The sequence below is a fragment of the Apostichopus japonicus genome, chromosome 4 (assembly GCF_037975245.1).
Source record: "Apostichopus japonicus isolate 1M-3 chromosome 4, ASM3797524v1, whole genome shotgun sequence".
Classification (NCBI taxonomy): Eukaryota; Metazoa; Echinodermata; class Holothuroidea; order Aspidochirotida; family Stichopodidae; genus Apostichopus; species Apostichopus japonicus.
Genome location: NC_092564.1, coordinates 3,120,072 through 3,141,680, shown reverse-complemented (window position 1 = coordinate 3,141,680; position 21,609 = coordinate 3,120,072). Strand labels below are relative to the sequence as shown.

Here is a 21,609-nt window from a genome sequence, read left to right as displayed (position 1 = left end):
GTAATTGCACATTGGAAATTTATGTTTCTGTGCAGTATGACATTTAAACTTTTATTCCACCAAAAGTAAGTGTTGAAAAAAGGAAAACATGTCGCAGAATCATAAATAGGCAGCTAGGCATTACTTTCAAGGTCAAGCTAATCCAGACACAGCTCGTGAACTCACTGTCCGTTTACCGTTTTACACAAATAATTCGCTCTGACTTGGGTCAATGTCAAAAATCTAACTAGGTAACAGTTAAGTTTCGTCATTTCCCCCACGAAAACTACATCCAAACCTGAAATTTGTATTTGGCAGTGAACAATACAATTGCAAAATTCGACGGAAACTTCCTATAGCACTGCAGTATGTACAACTGAGTACACCGTTTTGCATGCAATGTATTAGCGAAAGTAGGCAACTTTATCGACGTACTAAAGCCTAGAGACTTCTTTTGCGAAATTTTATTTGTTTCAACGGACGCCCATAAGGTAATTTCCAATTGCCAACAGCCTCCAATTCTTATGAGGCGTAACGCACGTGTTTTTTACTAGGCTGGTCGGTGGGAGATACGGTAGATATGAAACAACGTTTCCACAATTTGGCCTCTGGTGACTCTAAGTGACCTTTGACCTCCACAAAAAGCAATATGCTTCTTGAACTGAACGTGTCACAACTACATACTAAATATGAGATTGGTCCAAGTCACCCTTCGTGAGATATCGTGTTTACAAGGTTTTCACTATTTGGCACCTGGTGACCCCTAATGACATTTGAACTCCCCACAACACAATAAGGTTATTTTACTCAATGTGGTTCTTCTACTCCCGAAATATCAGCTTGGTCCAAAACCTCCCTTCCTGAGATATCGTGTTAACAAGGGTTTCACTATTTGGCCCCTTGTGACCTCAAATGACCTTTGACCTTCCAATAAAACAATATGGTTCTTCTACTCAATGTGTCACTCATATTCAATAAGCATGATATTGGTCAAAGCTTCCCTTCTTGAGATATCGTGTTTACAAGCGAGGCGTCACACACACACACACACTTACACACATGTTTGAATTACATTCAGACCGAGGACCCCAGCGTATTTTCCATTGTTCAAATCCACGTACCCTAACCTTAACAATACCCCATACAATAGAATTCTTCCGAGGACGTGGTGATTCTTTAGAAATCACAACCGAGGACCTTAAATTCTTTTGTTCAAGTCCTCGGTCAGATAGCAAAACAATAGCACACACCACGCACGCACACACTCTCCGCCAGCATAACTGCATAGGTTACGATTGTCCTCGAAACCAAAAAGACTCCTCCAATTTGTTTTGACTGGCAGCATGCGTCTGCTTTGAAATATATCAACTGAGACACTATTCTATGTAAAAGCGTCTAGCTGTGACGTCAGATAGTGCAACACCTACCGGTGCCACCAGAAAGTTTATCTTGGTTTTTTTAATACACAATAAATGTCAACATAATTCGCAGTAAAACCTCAGACAGAGTTGACTCCTGCTTTGTTTACCATCCTCCCAGACGTTATTAGCCACTTGACTTTCTGACCTCTTTTGGGCCCCACGATAATTAAAAAATGAGGGCGTAAGCCGTAAGAACTGCATTGGAGGAATAGCTACGAATATGGCAAGTCTTGTGGGAAAAACACCGCATTATATATCCGCATATTTATTCGAATATATACGCGTATGTATTATTAGCCAATCATTAGGCTTAATTATATCCGCGAATTAATCGAATATAAACACGTATGTTGATTCGAATACATATGAGGATTAATTCGAATATATATGCACGCGTATTAATTCGAATATATATATATATATATATATATATATATATATATATATATATATATATATATATATATATATATATTATATATATATATATATATATATATATATATATATAAATATATATATCTCTCTTACCCTTGCGCTCCCCCTCCCCCTCCCCCTCCCCCTGTCTCTCTCGCCCATGCGCATGTCACTGCATCGTGTAACAACTACTACATAACCGTTTCATTGACAGGAGACTGTTATGGAATAGTATACTCTATGGTAATGTCACTTGATGAGGTAGAAATGACAACGAACCAATCCAGTCACAGTAATACTGGTGTATGCAAATTGTACCCTGCACAATAGTGTCATGTGATAAGGTAACGACTATCATTACCAATTTATGTATTAAAGGGAGAGGGTATCAATACTCACGATGATAATGTAGGTAAATTGCAAACTAATCGATCCAGCTGGGATTTCGACAAAAAAAGACATCTGAAGGAACCTGCAACATAATAGATATAGATAGATAGATGATTTATTCAGCCACATGCATAAAAATACAATGGAAATTGTTCAAACACAAGAGCTCTAAAACAGACATGAAATTGAAAACGCATAACGATGAAACACATATAAAAGTGATATTGCATGTGTAATAAAATAATTCCTCTCTGGAATATTGCACGAAAGTGGACGATATAGATGATATGACGACATGAAATAACAGTAAAAACAGGAGAGCTCCAGTGACCGTGTCGCTCTTGATCAGCACCATATTGTAATGTACCATGTTAGGTCAGAATCCTATCCATCAATACATGAAGATTTGCAAAAACAGTGAAATCGTGTCTGGAAAACTTCCGTGTTACCTAATTTCTGCTATTTTTCATCACAGGGAGTTATTTCAATAACTATGTGAGAGTACTTTATCTTTCGAGGGTCCATTTTTATCCGTTAAAGTATGCAGTACATGATTAATGGGGTGAAGCAATGATTCTTATATATATTAAACGAGAAACGTAAGGGAAAACGTAATCCGGGTTCTTAATATACAACTTGTGCATGGAACCAAGCGCGAACTTGTGAAAACGAATCGCCATCAGTTAAATCCACTCGATAACAATGACATGCAAGCGCATGTGCATTTAAACAAGTGTTCATAATACCTTTCAGGGTTTGATTGTGTGTTCTCATTTATGCCGGATGCGTAACTTAAACTGCCATCTAATAGTATCATCAGTGGCGTAGGAAGGTACTTTCGAATGGGGGGGCTGAAGACTGATGGCCGGCCTGGGGGAGGGGTCTAAGGGGAGGGGATGCCCTCTCCCCTTTGGAATTTTTTGCATTTCCAGGTAGCCTCAGATGCAATTTGGTGCAATATAGTACACTTCAACACCCACTCCATTTTGTAAACTTAATTTTGTATTTTCACCAGGCCTTAGATGCAATTTGGTGCTCCAAATGAGATTTTTTTTCTCATTTGGAAATGAAAAAGGGGTTTTCTGACTTGCGAAGCGGGGGGGGGGGCGGAATGATACTTCCGCCCTCCATATTTTTCACTGGGGGGATGGCGCCCCCCCCCCCCCAGCCCCCCCCCCGGTTCCTACGCCCTTGAGTATCATACATGTAGATATTAACAATAATTTACTGGGTTGACAGTTTTCCTTATAGTTTTTTTTTAGGGTTAGATCAGTGACTATTTTCTAATTTACTGGCTGAGAGGGGAACTTATCCACAGTACTAGATATCACCTCCCCTCATACCTATAAACACACCATAACCGCTCTCCCCTCCCATCCAATTTCCCTCCTTCCCATCCAAGGGCGGCGGAAGCACTTTCAATCTGGGGGGGCACCGACATCAAAGGGCACTTTGCAGAAATTCGATTGGACTGATGCAGTGTTATATTTAGTACCCTTTATAACTCTTATTGCATTAACTTATTTGCGTATACACATCACTCTATCAACGTCCCGCCACCCCCCCCCCCCTTTAAGGAAAATATGCATACTAGCACTGCAATAACCAATGTGTAAATTGGAATACAAGGAACAAGTTTTCTTTTGAGACAAAATGAGGTGAAATCATGCTAGTTGCTAATGTAAATATCTTTCGAATTAGAGTTTATTTCTTGTTAATATCTTAACAAATTTTTTCCCATTCGAAATAGCTTTGAGTTTGACCCTCTGAAATTCATTAAAAGTCAGGGGCGTAGCCAGGATTTGCAAAGTTGTATGCAGGACTATCTGAGCGGAGCGCCACCATCGGTTGGCGCGGAGCGTACAAGAAAATTTGTGGTTTTACAAACCCCTCAGATGGCCGGAAACGGCCCTTCCCGAGTGTTCATTCTGGTTCCCTGGCCTCTTGCTAACTTGAGACACCTCAATTTTTATGTAGAAAAAGGGCACATTTTTAACCTGAGGAAAAGTGGGGGGGCACGTGCCCCCTGTGCCCCCCCGGTTCCGCCGCCCTTGTTCCCATCCCATCCCATGCTATTCCCTCCTATTCCTCCCAGATTTTATTTCCAGTGAACTCGGAGGAAAAGACGACAGGAAAGTAACAATGGTTGGGATGTTCGTTCATAGAGAAAAAAAAGGATTTTAAAAATATATTTATATATATTCTTACACAACCCTATGCAAATGCGTTATACAGTTGTCACATCTTTTTCATGAATTCCGGGGCGTTTTCACATGTGATTCATCGGTACGCTGAAGCCACCCTAACCCACCCCCATCCCTCCTATTTCTTCATTCCCACAGCTTTCCTAACATACGGTGAGGAGAGTGGATGGGAGGGGGTGGGGTGGGGGAGACATATCAACATGTGACATCTTGCCCTAAAGGTATTGTTTTCCACATCACCAGTAAGATCATCATAACAACACCCAGTGTCCCTCGTTAACTACAGTAAACGGTATTGCTGCTATAGGCCTACATCACATTGATTCTACAATATAACCTTCCTTTATCGGTTCGCCAATCAGTGTACGGACCTCGTTAACAACTTTGGTAATTGCGACACTGTATGACTTAATTTCGCCGTTTACAGATATTGGTTCCTTCCACGATACATTAACTAACGCAAATTCGGGGTCAGCGTATAGGTCATATTCCACATGTAGATCACGTGGTATGCTAGCTATTGGAACCTTGGCTGTATCGGAAAGGATTATAAACACAGTTTTAACTTCCATGTGAATCGAAACATCAGTTGGATCATAAGAAATGAGATTTTTTTTTAAGAAAATGGTCATTTGCACGATTAATCAAGATGTATGCACAAAACAAAAAATCTAACATCTGTGTGACAATGCTCGCATGGAACGCCAAAAGATACAAAACGCCAATGAATGATCGTAAGCAACCATAATTATGAAAAGAAAGTTTTTGTATCCATATATGATATAAATTGATTGGAAGATGATATTGCGTCGTCGCGTCATATCACATCACATCGCACATGCACGTCACATCATATTGCTATAGGATAAATATTGTCATTATATCGTAAAATGATGACTTCTGTAACTAAACTGCTCAATGAAATTATTAAGAACTTATAACAAAATCTGTCTTAGTGGATATACCAAATATATACTTTCTCATATATACTTACGTTGCATGTTGCAATAAGTGATATTCTTAGTACTTTCAAAACAGTCTACAAAGGAAAGAGAAAACACGAAGAAAGATTTTGTAATAATCGCCTTAAAATTCATGTTTGTTGTAGCTCAAAATTGTTCGTAGCCATAGGGACAATGTAAAATATATGTATTCACATGGAATACTTAAAGTGCAGTGTTATACCATTAACTTTTCGCTGCCAATGACAATCTCCATTTTGTAAACAAGGTGTTAAAATACGTTTCAATGGGTGGGGGGGTGGGGGTGACACAAACCTCGAGGGACATGAAAACATGTGGCTTTGATTTCATGAAGTATATATATATATGTATATATATATATATATATATATAAACGTATATAAACGTATATATATATATATATATATATATATATACTCATGATATGTACATAGTTATATATATATATATATATATATATATATATATATATATATATATATATATATATATATATATATATATAAGTTATATAAGATGATGTGTATACCTGGAGCAGTAATCAAGGGTGCTAATAATCCTTCGAACATAACATTCTCTCTGGTCTCGCAGAGATGATTAGAAGCAAACGAGCCGTTAACCACCGATTGAATCTAAAAAGTAAAGAAAATACTTCAGCAGTCGAGTGTGTCGATTGGTTTTCAAGACTGGGGTGGGAATGGGGTTATGGATGGGGTGGGATTGGCATGGGGGTGGTGGAAGGAGACTTATCAATACAAGCTCTCCAGTGGCGTAGGAAGGTACTTTTGAGTGGGGGGCTAAGACTGATGGCCGGCCGGCCTGGGGAGGGGTCTAAGGGGAGGGGTGCCCCCTCCCCTTTGGATTTTTTTTGCATTTCCAGGTGGCCTCAGATGCAATTTGGTGCAATATAGCACACTTCAACACCCAATCCATTTTGTAAATAATTTTGCATTTTCACCTGGCCTTATAGATGCAATTTGGTGCTCCAAATGAGATTTTTTTCTCATTTGGAAACGAAAAAGGGGTTTTCTGACTCGCGGAGCAGGGGGGGGGGCGGAATGATACTTCCGCCCCCCATATTTTTCACTGGGGGGGGGGCTGGCGCCCCCAGCCCCCCGGTTCCTACGCCCTTGAAGCTCTCCATGAATGCAAATGAACTTGATCAGAAGCACACACTAATATGACTAATAAAAAAGTACATCATTATAATAGGCTGTAAGCAATAACCACCAACAAACACACAGAATTCATCAAGCTAAAATCACGTCATATAATAAAAAAGGAAATAAAAACATAATAATTCACCAGATGAAACGTGAAAATTATCTTTCGCCGGAATAAAACAAATACAAACCCGCTAAATCAAAAACCTATATTGTTAACATACCCGAATGTGGTAGAGATAACCGAAAGTAAGCCCCCAAATTCAGCCGTAGGCTCGTGCTACGGAAAGAAATATTACATAAAGCATGGTCAGTATAAAGTACAGAATTTTCATGTTATTAGTTCATTAGTTAAAGTGAAATATTTCATTTCTTTACTCACTAGAACACCTGTTGTGAGTCTTTGAGAATAACCATGGATATTGTGTCTGGATATTCAAGCTAATCCATGGGAGTTATTTAGTCGTTTATAGTTGCCTCCAATTGAAGAAAGGGGCCTGCATGTGCCAATTTTGTGATTGGACCTTTGCAGCACGAATACGAATATAACGCGTTGTAACCGTGTTAGACACCCCTAGGAGGGAAACCTTCAGTTGGGAGAATGACTGGAATTAACACGGTCAACAAGGTAACAGTTGCTAGGCTCTTAAAATATTAAATTATTATAATATTGAATTAAAATACTTTTAATTAAAATATTTTAATTCAGTAGGGGCTTTGGGAGGGTTTTGTTATTGTCAACTGATGTTTCGGCTTTAACATTTGCAAGAGCCAAGGTGAGTGAAATTGTAGGAAACTGAATATAACCAAGATGGAGAAGGTATACGGGAGGTGCGGTGGGCCGGTTGTACACTTAAAGGCTGGCTTTAGGCATAATTTTAGTTTTGATAGTTATAGTTCAAGAAAAAGGTAAAAATTAGACTGTCGAAATAGATTTTCAAATGTGATCAAACTATGGAATGCTCCTTTGAGGCTTCAACATGATGATCCACTTTTCATTAAATTTTAATAACTCAATCCAAATCATTTTATATTAATTTCATGTCAACAAGAGAACACCCTTGGGTGATAATTCAACACCATATGTTCGTTGACAAATTCGAAATGTATTGTAAAACATGTCATTTGAGGCCATTATTAAAGTATAATGTTTGACTATTGAGTTTTGTGTTGCATCAGAGGAACTGACATTATGGTATGTGTATATTAGACTTAATGGTCCAGCCGCTTTGGTTGATGACATTCACTCATTTCAATGGTCATTTTTGTTTTTATAGATTAAAAGTGTTGTAGAAATATAACTTGGATTGATAAGAGTGTGTCTAATGTTCTGCAATATATCAACATTTAAAGGTATTCTCTCAGCGGGCCAATTTCATAGGTTTCGCTGGTACACCGTTACTCCACTTTCTGTCTTGGTCACGTGATACGGTATATGTAATATATTGCCCTGTACAGTGTATATATATCATGTATGTATATAAATGTACGTAATGTATAGCACAGTTTCATGCAGTGTTAGCATAACACACGTTTATATTGCGGTCGCCGCGCTATGTACGCGTTGTGATTGTGAATTAGTGCCTAAGGTCATTCTTTAAATGGATAGTGCGGAGAAATATAATTTTTGGCTAATGACAGAAGAACACAATCCAAGCAACCTGGGGCCATTTGCTACTCCTACGTATCGTTTTCGAGTTCATAATATTTAAAGTTGTGTAAAATAAGAGTATACGAGGGCCTGACGTTTCGATCCAATAGCAGGATCTTCTTCAGAGGCTGAATGACAAGTAACAGTAACAGAAGGGACAATTTACACGCACAGAATACAGACAGGTTAATAAGCAGGGTAAACACAAAAGAGATAGATGTAAGGGGATTAGTAGAAAAGGGATGGAGAGAAGAAAGAAACCAACAGGTGGAAAAGGAGAGGTAGGAGGATAACTGTAGCTACTTGTCATTCAGCCTCTGAAGAAGATCCTGGTAGGATCAAAACGTCACGCCCTCTTACTTTTACACATTGTCTTACACGGGCTCGTTAGTGGATAACCAACAGTTTGTTTTATTTTAATATTTAAAGTTGACATGTTTGTATATCAACAGTGAACTAGAAGCAAACGGGTGTGATGTCATAGATTCACACTGTAATTTTGTTGTTGTTGTTGTTGTTGATATTTTTCTTTAGATATTCTTCTTCAAATTATGGTTGGAATTAACACATTGATACAATACAGACACATGTGTAGGTATTGATAACATTCACATTCCATAAAGCAAAGTTGGGATAACATATCCAATCCAAATAAAGGTCAAATCTGTAGAGTGGAAAATAAAGGGGGGACAAAGAGAAGAAATTATTTTGCTTTCATACATGGGTACAATTATGAAATCTCACTTGTTAGCTTCACGTTCACTTATGACACATTCTGTGTAAATGTCAATTCGATCCATATCTCGAGAAATGCAATATATACAGGAATGAATGCAAATTTCACCAAGATGCTTGGATCATATTCTTCTTTAATTTGTAATAAGTAGGGATAATCTTTTCGATGGTGATGACTTCGGCTGCTCACGCCTTCGTCCGACCCCCCCCCCCCCTTGTTTTTCTTAGAAATGTATTTTAGTCACATGCAAAAGCAAATGAATAGTTTGTCAAATTTGTGTCTTTTACTCTTATCATCTTTGAAATGTAATTATCCCTCGTTAATTCGAATGAACTGCATTTTTATATGATTATCGATTAGGGTAACGGAAATAATCAGAATGATCAGGATTAGTATCGGATCCTGTCGACAAGTTACCAAAACAAGTAATTAGAAGCTGCCGCGCCAGTAACCGGTTTTCCTGGTATTTTTTACCATAACCATTACCATTGCGCCGCTTAAGACCTGCATGCATCTCCACTATGAGGCCACCCGATACTCATAGCTAGTACAGTAACTATTGCTCATGTTCCACAACCGTGCTTCGGTAACTATACTGCGCTGTGTTCGCAACACTGTAACATCATACATGTGTTACAGGTGGCACAGTAATTACTGCAAAGCTGTTACACGTTGAACTACGAGTCCGAAAGGTTAAAATGCGCGGCGGCTGGGTAACGAAGACTACTCCCTAGTTTTATACTACATGCGAAATTCAGTTGGTGACTAACTTTGCTCTAATCGGATCAGTAAATCTATTTGATTGAAAAATTCTTCACGGACAGGTGAGTGTGTGCAAGTCTCAAATAGATACAAAACAGATACACAAAATGGGACCTAAGGTTGGGGAGTGGGGGGACCTAGATTAGCCTTTTGGGTAGCTCCACGTCTAAATTAGGCCTTAATATAGTTATAGTTTACCACGTCAAATACTCATAGACTCCTTGTCCAGTCGCGCAGTTCTTTGTCTTACATGGGAACGTGTAACAGCTTTGTAGTATAGTTATTGTGCCACTTGTAATACATGTTACCGTGTTACGAACACATCGCAGTAGTTACTGATGCACGGTTTTGGAAAATGAACAGTAGTTACTGTAATAGCTATGAGTATAGAGTGATTAGGCACTTAATTATACTTACTGTTACGGTCTCGAATAAAAACCGATCGAGACAATTGGTGGAAGTCGGTATTTGTTGACAGTTTACTACATAATTCAATGTCGATTTATTACCGTCCATATCCTCAATATCACTTTGTGAGACACTAGGACGAAAGTCTACAGAATAGCTGTAATTGCCTAATATACAAAAGAGAGAAACAAAGAACATGGTGACGTCATCGCAACTTTAGACAAGATAACCATAATGTAAATGACATGCAATAATGTCTGTATTGTTATCACTTGCTTCGTATTCCTCTTGTCCCCATATATGAGACGGGAGATAGGAAAGGGGCCAACAGTTTCCCATTTTCAACTAAAACGGCTTTTTTTTTGTTTTCGGGGTTTTGACCACGTAAGAGATTAATATCATGAAAGGGTAACTTTCTAATTCATCACAAATTTGTCAAAGAGAAATGTTGAATGTCATGCAATAATGTTCTGTTGTTCATATGAAATTCATATAAACATATTATTTTTTTATTAGAATGTGTAAAACAGTGCCTTGGCTGAATATTAAAGTATAGGTCTGCAATGAGGAGCCATCTTCATCGTCAAGGTTGGTATGGAAACCGAGCATTCCATAGATTTAACATATTTTTAAGGTGAATATCCATAGTTATAGAAAGCTGATTAGCGCTCACTTTTACTCTCGACGCTTGAACTTTGAAATGTCAAGACTAAAAAGTCTGTCTAAAGTCAATGTTTTAATACTGTTCTTGTTTGGACCATGGGGGTTCCAGTTGTTGTGTCTGGACTAGATGACATGTTTAGACTAGATGGCATATAAGTGTAACTTGACAAGTCATAACACATCGACAATTGTTTCACATTTCGTCAATTTTTACCCACAAATTATAACAATAGTAACCAGTAGTTATTTTTACGACGCTTAAGCGATCACAAATGTGGGAGAAACCCGCAAGGGCTTATGGATTACAACATACACGTCGGGTGGCTTCCAATTCAACATTTTAACTCAAATTTGGAATCTTTTTGAATTTAGAAAGTCATTTCAGACGGGAAAACCGTATATTGCGCTTGGGTGAGAAACCCACCTTACTGTGACCTAGCCGGGTATCGAACCAGTAACCTTCCTATTGCTAAGCCTCATTGCTTCAAATGCCACCGCCTCTATCTACTCGGCCACAGCACCAGCCCAAGTTAGCTATGATGTCCTGATATACTAACATAGTGAGTGTACATCATGGCTGTCACTTCAGGACCACTGTAGCATAGACTTATTCTTCACTTACCATTCCCTGTTGGCGGATCCCATCGTAAGGAGGCTTTAACGTTCCATGGATTGTCGCTATCACCAGTCGATTCCACCGTGAACGTAGGTCAAGTGTGTCTTCCGAAACCATCGCTGATAAAGAAACAAAATTGAGAAAATAAAACTACTTTTAAGCTGCATTTCTTGACCTCATCTTGAAATTCGTATTGAAGTTACATCCATTTATTCTGTTATTTGGACATGGGAAATGATTTTATGCCAAATTTGCCTACATTTGTTATCTATCATTTTAATTGTGACAAGAAAATAGCATAAACACATTGGAAAAGAAACATGCGGTTCCACGGGACTTGTACATTGTATTTTGTGTAAACTCTGAAATAGTGCATTTTGTTGTTGTTATGGGATTAAAGTTATTTCAGCGAATATGAAATACGTACACTGTCTTTTCGCTCAACTAAAAACGCCGTACCTTTTGTGTTAACCGGTTGTGTGCTTAATCATAACCGTGACCGACAGCTTGAATTATGAGAACCGAATTGGACAGAAAAGAATATAGTGGACCCATTGCAGTTTATTGGGCCTACTTGAATCTTCACAACACTATTAGTTTCTAATCAGTGCATGGGAATTCACTCTTTCAAAGTGTCCAGAATAATAACGTCACAGCGATGTGAATTTAACTCTTATCATCGAATTAGAATTATTTCTCTACACTTTGTTATGCAAGGGTAGTGAGTGATATATTTGCGTTGTCGTATAGCTACATTTCTTTCTTTTTCTCTTAGACAAAAAGGACTGCATTCAAATCTTCTAAAGAGACATTATTATTATTACAATATTTCTATAGCGCCATGACTAAAAAGATATTCTATGGCGCTTTACAAAACATATAGCTAAACACAAGTATATACAAAAAGAAGTAAGCAATACGAAGATAAGATACAAATAACAACTAGGCAAGACAAAAGACAACCACAGAGACAGGCAAGAGACTTAACCAAATGCTTCGCTAAAAAGATGTGTCTTAGGGGATTTCTTGAAAGTAGGGAAAGACACCTGTACGGAATGCCAAATGTATCAAAAATGTCCAAAACTATATAAGCATGTCCAAAATAATATAAGCATGTCCAAAAAAATATAAGCATGTCCAAAAAAATATAAGCATGTCCAAATTTATATAAACATATCGAAACTAATATAAGTATGTCCAAAAATAATATGATCATGCCCAAAATAATATGAGAGTGTCGAAAAATTATATGAACATGTCGAATGTAACTGCTAACTTCAACTTTTTAGTGAACATTTTGGCATCTGAATTCACGCTATCTGTTGCAAAATATCCCAAAAAATATAAGCATGTCCAAATTTATATAAACATGTCGAAACCAATATGAGTATGTCCAAAAATAATGAGAGCATGTCCAAAATAATATAAGAGTGTCGAAAGACTATAAGAGCATGTCCAAAATAATATAAGAGTGTTGAAAAATAATACAAAAGTCTCGAGCGTAACTGCTCGATTCAACTTTGTAATGAACAGTCAGGCGTTTGAATTTTACGCCATATGTTCCAAATATCAAACTTTTTATTTTGGTATGCTGAAAACAAAAACACCATATCCAGCGTAACTTAAGACGATATACAGTTCATCCATTACCGTATTAGTGTGTGTGTTAATATTTTAATGATATTTCGATCAAGAACGATTTTATTTTCGAGGAAATATTAGTTGAGTTGTTTCGTAGCGCGAGTGATCAACCTGGCCCCAAGGTGCTGTAACTATCAGTGAGTTTAATACGAAGAACCACTGTGTCCAACATTCCACGCGGTGACGCGGTTTAATCAATAATATGTAGTTGGCGAGTTCTTCCCACGTTTCCATCTTGAAATTTAGTTAAAAGTTGAGAGTGAAGATTAAACGTTGAATACCCCTAACCTAGGCTTCTTTTTTTAAATTCTGGGCTAGTGTCCGACTTCGCCTGGTAACCGTAATTAAGTGTCACAATTTTCCGTTAAAAAAGTAACACAGTATAGTAGTTCATTTTCACTGTCAACGTACGCATGTGCGATAACTACTGTACGTTGTTAGCGCTTGTGCATGTTGTACGTACTTTCGCACGTGAACTTCTTTGCCTTCGCAACAATATATGAATAATCTCAGCACCTCTAGGCAGGGCGAAACCACTCACATTACGTAGGGATGTAAAAAGGAAAAATGTTAGGTGATGGTCTTGTTTTTACATATTTTGAATTATTTGCGTCACAAAAACAGAAGAATGTTTCAATAATATATTGTCATAATGATAACCATTGTGTCAGTTGATACAAATTACCTCTAAAGAAGGTATTGTAAGCTAATTTTTTTTCGACATACCAATATAAAAGTTCGATATTTGAAAAAATTTGGCGTGACTTCAAACGCCAAAATGTTCATAACAAAGTTGAAGTTAGCAGTTACACTCGAGACTTCTATATTATTATTCGACACTCTCATATAATTTTGGGCGTGCTCATATTATATTTTGACATACTTATATGTGTTTGGACATGCGCGTATTATTTTGGACATGCTCATATAGTTTTGACATGTCTATATAAATTTGGACATGCTCATATAAGTTTGGACATGCTTATATTTTTTTGGATATTTTGCAACATATGGCGTAACTTAAAACGCCAAAATGTTCAATACAAAATTGAATTAGGCAGTTACATTTGTCCCTCTTGTATTATTTTTCGACATTCTTTTAATATGTTGGACATGCTCATATAGTCTTTCGACACTCTCATATTATTTTGGACATGCTCTTATTATTTTTGGACATACTCATATTAGTTTCGACATGTTTATATAAATTTGGACATGCTTATATTATTTTGGACATGCTTATATTGTTTTGGACATTTTTGAAACGTATGGCATGCCGTACACCTGATCCCGCAGACGTACGAAGGCAAGTCATTTCATATTTTGGGCCCACACACAGCGAAAGCCCGGCTACCAAATTTGGTGCGCGTGGTGGGAATATATAACGAGTGGGAAGAAATGCTCCTGATGCTGTATGGGGAGACACGTGTAATCAACATGGTATGGAGATAATCTGGAGCCTGGTTATGGATACATTTGAATACTAAGCAAATAAGTTTAAATTTGATTCGCTGAGCTATGGGAAGCCAATGCAGGCTCCGTAAACACTCACTAGCACTATCGTTGGCAGCCTGGTTTTGGATGGATTGAAGTGGTAGTAATGACGTATATGGAAGACCAAATAAAGAGCATTGCAGTTATCAAGGTGCGGGATGACAAGACCGAGAATTACCGATTTACAACTCTCATCAACCTAAACAATAGCGAAGATGGAATTCTCACTCCTCATAATTAAGGAATGACTTTTAAACACAAAGTTCATTTAAGTATAATGTAGACTGCTACAAGACTGTTATCAGTCTATAGGTACCACTTTTAATCTTGGAAGAAATTACCCTTTAAAACATCTGAGGGCCGTACAATATAAACGGCTGGACTACTTAGTCTAAGCCACAGAGCACCAGGTTTCTCTGTTTCTCAGATGCAGCCAAAACAAACTCAGAAAGAAAACAAAAAGACTTTTAGAGCCTCAAATAACACTTTGAAATTGAATTAAAACTGTGTCAACTAAAAATGGTATTGAACATCATACAACAGATGCTCCGTTGTTTATTTTTCAAGTTTAAGTAACATGCCTTGTTATTTTTTTTTTATAAACAATGAATTAACATCAACAATTAAGAAATGACGTCATCGTTAATTCAGAGAAATCCATTGATTTGGTATATTTTACAGCGTATGTATTATCTTGAAAACCAAAATAGCTAAAGAATCATCATCATCATCATCATCATCATCATCATCATCATCATCATCATCATCATCATCATCATCATCATCATCATCATCATCATCATCATCATCATCATCATCATCATCATCATCATCATCATCATCATCATCATCATCATCATCATCATCATCATCATCATTATCACCATGCACACAGGATGTTTGGTTCTTTGGCTATGACATATCGACAGAGTAACAAGACATTCTGTCTCCAGTCATCCTTAAAGATTGCAGGTAAAAATGAGACCCCTCCAATTAACTATTCGAGTATGAGTATGAGAGTTGTGTACATGTATAGTATGAGAGTATGACTGAGTATATATGAGAGTTGTGTATACTCACGATACAGGCAGCAATCAACATCCGAGCACACATCACATAGATTTACTCCTCCATGTATGTTTCCCGGACAATCGTTTTGCGCTAATGTATATAACAAAAGTTGGAACATCCAAGAAGCGAAGATGTGCTTCGAAACAGCATAACGGATAGACGACATAATAATCTCTAGCAAGGTCCACCAGCAACCTATGAGAAGAAGGGAGGGAACCTGATGAACATCATAAAAGTAAAAGTGTCAACAACAAAAAACAGACAAACTGCGAAAATAGAAATGTCAATAGTTTATAAAAACAAACTTAGAATAGCAAAGTTTTTGAAGTATATATTTTGAGGTTAGATTTCAACCCTCCTATTAGACACTGTTAAATTGCGACTGCTACCATGGAGTTCATTCGGATGGCTAATACGATTAAAGCAGACCAAAACCATCCTCTACATTCTTCATGAAACAGTATGCTAACAAAGTCTAAGTAATCGACAGATCTTGCCAAAATATAGAATACAGCTTTTTAGAAACTCATTTATCTATCGTGCTGCAATCTTCTTTCAATCTAAGCTTTTGGATCCTTCGATTTAGATTAATTTTTTGAATCTTATATCATCTTAACATCTTATAACATCTTTAACATTGTTTCTTATCAATATATTTTATGTTTGTACTCCTTTTTATAAATATGTTATTTTTATACTGGATTGAATAAATAAAATGAAATGAAATGAAGAGAGGAGCTTGTCCGTTATAGTTGTTGAATTCTTTGATCTACTGATTGGATGTTGGCTATGTTGGTTGTTGTGTTGCTGTCTGTTTCTGGAGGTAGGTGGTGGGCGATTCTGCATGCTTTCCCCTGGGAGGCTTCCACGTGTTCTGCTTGTGCTGAGTTGATATTGGCTATGGCAGGACCTGCATATTCGAAGAGCGGCCTGCTAATCATCTTTTTAAATCTTCATGGTTGTGAGTGGTGATGCTCTGGGGTTTAACGATGATCCAGCCATTCTTCGTAGTAGATTCACGAGTTGACTGACCCTCTTGTGGGTGTTTTGATGGTGGTGCCCGCGGGTGAGTTTTTGTTTATCGATGGTTATTCCCAGGAAGCGAACTTGATTGGCGAATGGTATGACGATGTTGCTGGGTGTAAGATGTGGTTTCCTTCTTAATCTGTTGTGTTTGGCGATGTAGAGAATCTGTGACTTGGTTGGGTTGAGTTCCATTCTCCAATCGTCGCAACAGTTGTGTATTCGGATGATGTAGCGTTGTGGGTATTCCTCTGCTCTGTGTGACTGGTTGTGGCTGGTTGTGGCTGGTCCAGATGGCGATGTCATCAGCATATTGCGAATTGTTAATGTAAGCGTTGTCTGGATGAGAGATGTCTCCGACGTACAAGATGTAAAGGATCGGGCTGATGACGTTTCCGTTGGGCGTTTCGCGGTGGTGAGGTGTAGTGGTGAGGAGAATAATGTGCCAATTTAAAAAATAATCACCCGGCAGCTTATTTAACAAGCCCGGACACTAGTATATATATATTCAGTTAAAATATATTAGTAGTTTATACAAACCTGCATAACAAGGCAATTATGGTAGGTGATGTGGTTACTATCAATTTCAACGGTTTTCTCGAAGTGAACTTCGAGGCAATTCCAAGCGCCGTACAATTGCCCATATATCGCACGGGTAACGCTACCAGTATCGGCAAAGGTAAATAGTAGAGCACATACTACATTAAATGATAGTAATCCTATCTCAACGTATCGTATCCGTTTCGTCAGTGAATGAAGCTCAAATCAATTTTGTAAATGGTTCACACAAAATTCGCATTTATGTTTAGCTTATTCGTCCAACTAAGTCACAGTCAATGCTTAAGCACTATAGTTTTTTTTTCGCACATTGTTGTATTTCAATAGAAATTCCCTAGACATCGTACGTTTAATAGTAAATTCTTATTATGTTTTTTGCAAGTTAGGCAGTTCTGTTTATGCCATTGACTTTTTTTCTTTACTAATATAGTAAACGCATGCAAGTGTATAGCCGCAGTGTGGCCTGTTAGGAAGATCTTTCAGTGAACGATATACATACACCAACGCAATAAACGCGGTAGGCTATATCAAAATTGTATCAGTTTTATTGTGTTTGCTTCGTTATGATTCCAAGCATTTTGGATGAATTTGTCTATTCGTTGTTGTATTTTTATTTCATATATATATATATATATATATATATATATATATATATATATATATATATATATATATATATATATATATATATATATATATATATATATATATATATATATATATATATATATATATATAAAAGCAATGGAGGTTTATATATATCTATATTTATATATATAATTGTAGTGAGTTGGAAAATCCAGAACAGTGAACAAACTTCCAGCCTCCACCGGGATTCGAACCCGGGCCTCCCGCTTTATATGCGGACACCCTAAACACTATAGGATATGGACGCTGATTGTATGTCCAGAGGTTCGAAACCGTTAAGGAAGGTCGTAATTCCACTGTAGGCGTTTGTCACCTGTATCGAACAACTAATCCTGATTTGGTGATATATTTGCCCTAGTCTAGAGAGCAAACATGATGCTTACCAACTCGAAATCATTTGTGATTCCTAAAGCCGGATCTCGAAAGAGATACTTTGAACAGACTCTTGGAGGTAAACGACAAAGGCGAATGAATATATATATATAATTGAAATGGCAAAGAGTTGGAAAATCCAGAACAGTGAAAAAACTTCATGCCTCCCCCGGGATTCGAACCCGGGCCTCCCGCTTTATATGTGGACACCCTAACCACTAGGCTACGGACGCTGATTGTATGTCAGGAGGTTCGAAACCGAGAAGGAAGGTCGTAATTCCACTGTAGGCGTTTGTCACCTGTATCGAACAATACAAGTTCTGTTTTGGTGACACCAGGAGGACTAGTCCAGTTCTTCCCTCACTGATTGTAAAGAAAACCCGACTGAACCCTGGGCCCACTTCCTCTCTCACCCACTTGTGCATGCCACTAGTCTATACAGGTAGAATCTCCCCTTCGGTTTTCTAAACGAGCCCACTTTGAGAGTGAAGGGTCCTTTCTTTTAGTGGTTTATCTGATTGGAGGGGCGGGGTTGGTGTCTCAACTACATTCTTAATCCTAAGCTTCTCTCAAATGCACACTGAAGAGGGCTGATATCCACTATTGTAGAACCCCCCCCCCCCCTCCTTGTTTGAAGGTCAGTTTCCTTTACTTTAGCTTCAAAAGGGCTCTTTCATAGGTTACTAAAATGGAAAAGAGTATCTCTTCGAAAACTGGGAACTTGAAGAAGTATCAAGGTGACATTTATAATATAGAGTTGTTTAAAGAAAAAAGTGAATGCGACATAACTACTAAAACATGCAAATAAATTCATTAAACAAACAGAGAATTTTACTAAAACGATTTTTTCCTAACAAAATACCACTATCCTTTTGCCTAATTAGCTACTCCAAAGTAATCTCTTTTTAAAAAAAAAAACTAGATGAAGAAATAAAAAGCCCAAAGATTGAACCACCCCATTGGCAGCTTTCAAAGAAGTTCAACGTCGAAACAGTGTGTCCCACTGTCGTAAAGTCAAACTTCTTCATCTCGATAAAGAGGTTTAGTTCATATGATAAGCAACATAATTCAATGAAGTTTATATTTATAGTGGATGGTGATGTCAATTCTTCTAAAACAATGGTTCTAAACCATTTCCACTATTCGCACCCTTTTAGCAATTGAAAACCAACTTTTGCACAACCTTTACCAGCGGCTGTGCGTAAGCGCTGTTGCGCATACATTCGTTGTTTAGCCTATGTCTGTAGCTTCACACACTTGGAACCCTCCCTCTCAGCCACCCCCCCCCCCCACTATACCCCCACTCTGTTCTATATGAGTATTATATATAACGATCTTGCCCTGTGCTGTCTTTACAAAACTAGTGTAGCTTATTAAACACAAAGCCTTTGGAAATTTTACCATATGATTCATACCATAGTTATTAGAACTATATAAAGGCATATACGTGCCTAATCTCCACCCACCTCTCTCTCTCTCTCTATTCATATATCATAGTGCGTTCACAAAAGGGACGCATTTTACAGGCAGAATAGTCACTTTGCAATTGACGTAGGTTATATTGTATACAGTGACGCACATTAAAATATCCAAATGCCTATAATAAAGTTTTGTTATATATCAATTGTTCCATTTCTACTCCTAGACATCACACTTGAATAACTCTAAATTACACCACACCGTATATGCTAACTTCCAAATTAGCCTGTGTCGTAGTTTCAAAGTAAATAGTTTACATTCATTTCGTGGATCCAACGGACTGCGTGTTTTCTAAGCATTCTCTAGTTATTTATTGTTGTAAGTATTACACGTAAAACTGTTATCCTTTCGGCTTTAATTTTCATTAAATCTTATCTTTATATTGTTTACGTGTGTTATCAAATCAATGCATGATCAACGTAGCAATTAACGTTCTTTTCTTCTATCGTAAAGCTCCTTTTATAAATCTCCTAGTTTTCAAAATACGTTACAGAGTGTGTGTAAGTATATAGGCCTAAACTGCATGTAATTCTGTTTATCTTTGTGTCGTAAATTTTCACAGAAGCTGAACTTTTTGTGATTAGGTCTTTCTTATGGGATAATATTGTATACTATAGTCCTACTGACATTCAACAATATAAATTCTGATCAGTGAAATCAAGGGTTTATTGTTAGGCTGAATGTGTGATGTCACTTTATATTGTACCAACCAATCAGGCGCGTATGCTCAAGGGGGGGGGGGGGGGGGCGGGGGGGCAGCCCCCCCCCCCTTGAGCATATTTTTTGCATGTTTTTTATGATATTGCTAGTAATTTCCAAAGACAAAATGGCTAAGATGCAACTTACAAGGCCTGGCCGGGAAGTGCCATTTCTAGCGATCTGGGAGGCATTTTCAGCCACTGAATGTCCATGGTGGCGCTACGCTTAGTTTGCCTACAGTTTCGCCCCTTGGCAAATTCCTCCCTACGCCCCTGCAACCAATACTACTATATCACAGTGTGTAGGCCTATGCAGCGACGTACACTCACCAATGTTTCAAAGTGGTATGGATCGATTTAGAGGCCGACAGACTAGCTTCGTCTGGATCGACTGCGGTGATTGGCCGAGCAATGTTTCGAAAATAAACTAACACAAGCGGCAAAATTGTCAATCATTAGATGTGATCATTAGATTAGTAGAGACGGTGAGTTGAAGCTCCAAGTAGCTCCTGCAGAAGTCTCATATATCTCTTTCTTCTCGTTCCTAAAGCGATCTTATAAGCACAAAACATACATGTCACAAAGAGGAGTTCCATGTCTCTGGAATGTATATTCCAAGCCCTTGTGAGGTTCCTGGAAACTTTAGCAGTATAGCAGCAGCGCGTGCAAATATTTGTTGTTCTCCTGAAGCGACTTTTTGAATCACAAAGAGTACAGCTAAAGCATTTGTAAGGATAACATAATACTTTTATGAACTCAAAACACATTGCTTTAACCCAGCAAACACAAAACGTTATCATAACATTTTTAAAAGAGCCTCTAAAATATGTTTTTATAACGTTAAATGTGGTGTTATATAAAACGTCGGCATAAAGTTTTAATGAGATATTAATGTTATATTTATTTTATATTCAAGTTTAACAAAAAAATGTTTTGAAATAATAGCCTGAAAACGTTTTCGTGACATATTTATTACACTATAAATAACGTTATCAAAACAAAAGACGAAATGTTTTAATAACGTTTTAAAAACGTTTTCGTGTTTGCTAGGAAATCCATTCCAAAAATAATTTGTCAAAGATAAATGGCGGTGCCTATTATAATCCAAAGGATCTTCTCTTGTTCAAGTATATCTAATCGAAAATTTAAAGATTGCAGAGTTATTGCAACTGATAACACAATGTACTATTACAGTAACAATTATACATGTATTGAAGAGCCGAGGACTTCAC

The 21,609-nt window shown here is 37.6% G+C and overlaps 1 protein-coding gene and 1 long non-coding RNA gene across 3 annotated transcripts in view; one reads left to right on the top strand and one right to left on the bottom strand.

The window, feature by feature from the left end:
* Positions 1 to 4,754: 4,754 nt before the first annotated feature.
* LOC139966152 (uncharacterized) lies at positions 4,755 to 17,455 on the bottom strand. The gene is made up of 8 exons (XR_011792487.1): positions 17,163 to 17,455; positions 15,609 to 15,794; positions 11,400 to 11,512; positions 10,124 to 10,281; positions 6,782 to 6,837; positions 5,924 to 6,026; positions 5,406 to 5,450; positions 4,755 to 4,943 (listed from the first exon to the last, which is right to left on the bottom strand). It is a non-coding gene; the product is annotated as an uncharacterized lncRNA (long non-coding RNA).
* A 2,384-nt stretch (positions 17,456 to 19,839) lies between these two features.
* The window catches only part of LOC139966150 (proline-serine-threonine phosphatase-interacting protein 1-like), a 93,309-nt gene continuing 91,539 nt past the window's right edge, over positions 19,840 to 21,609 (top strand). For both annotated transcript variants that reach the window (XM_071968890.1, XM_071968888.1), the window contains exon 1: positions 19,840 to 19,997. The gene's annotated coding sequence lies outside the window, so the exon portion shown is untranslated. The remainder of the gene's footprint in view (positions 19,998 to 21,609) is intronic.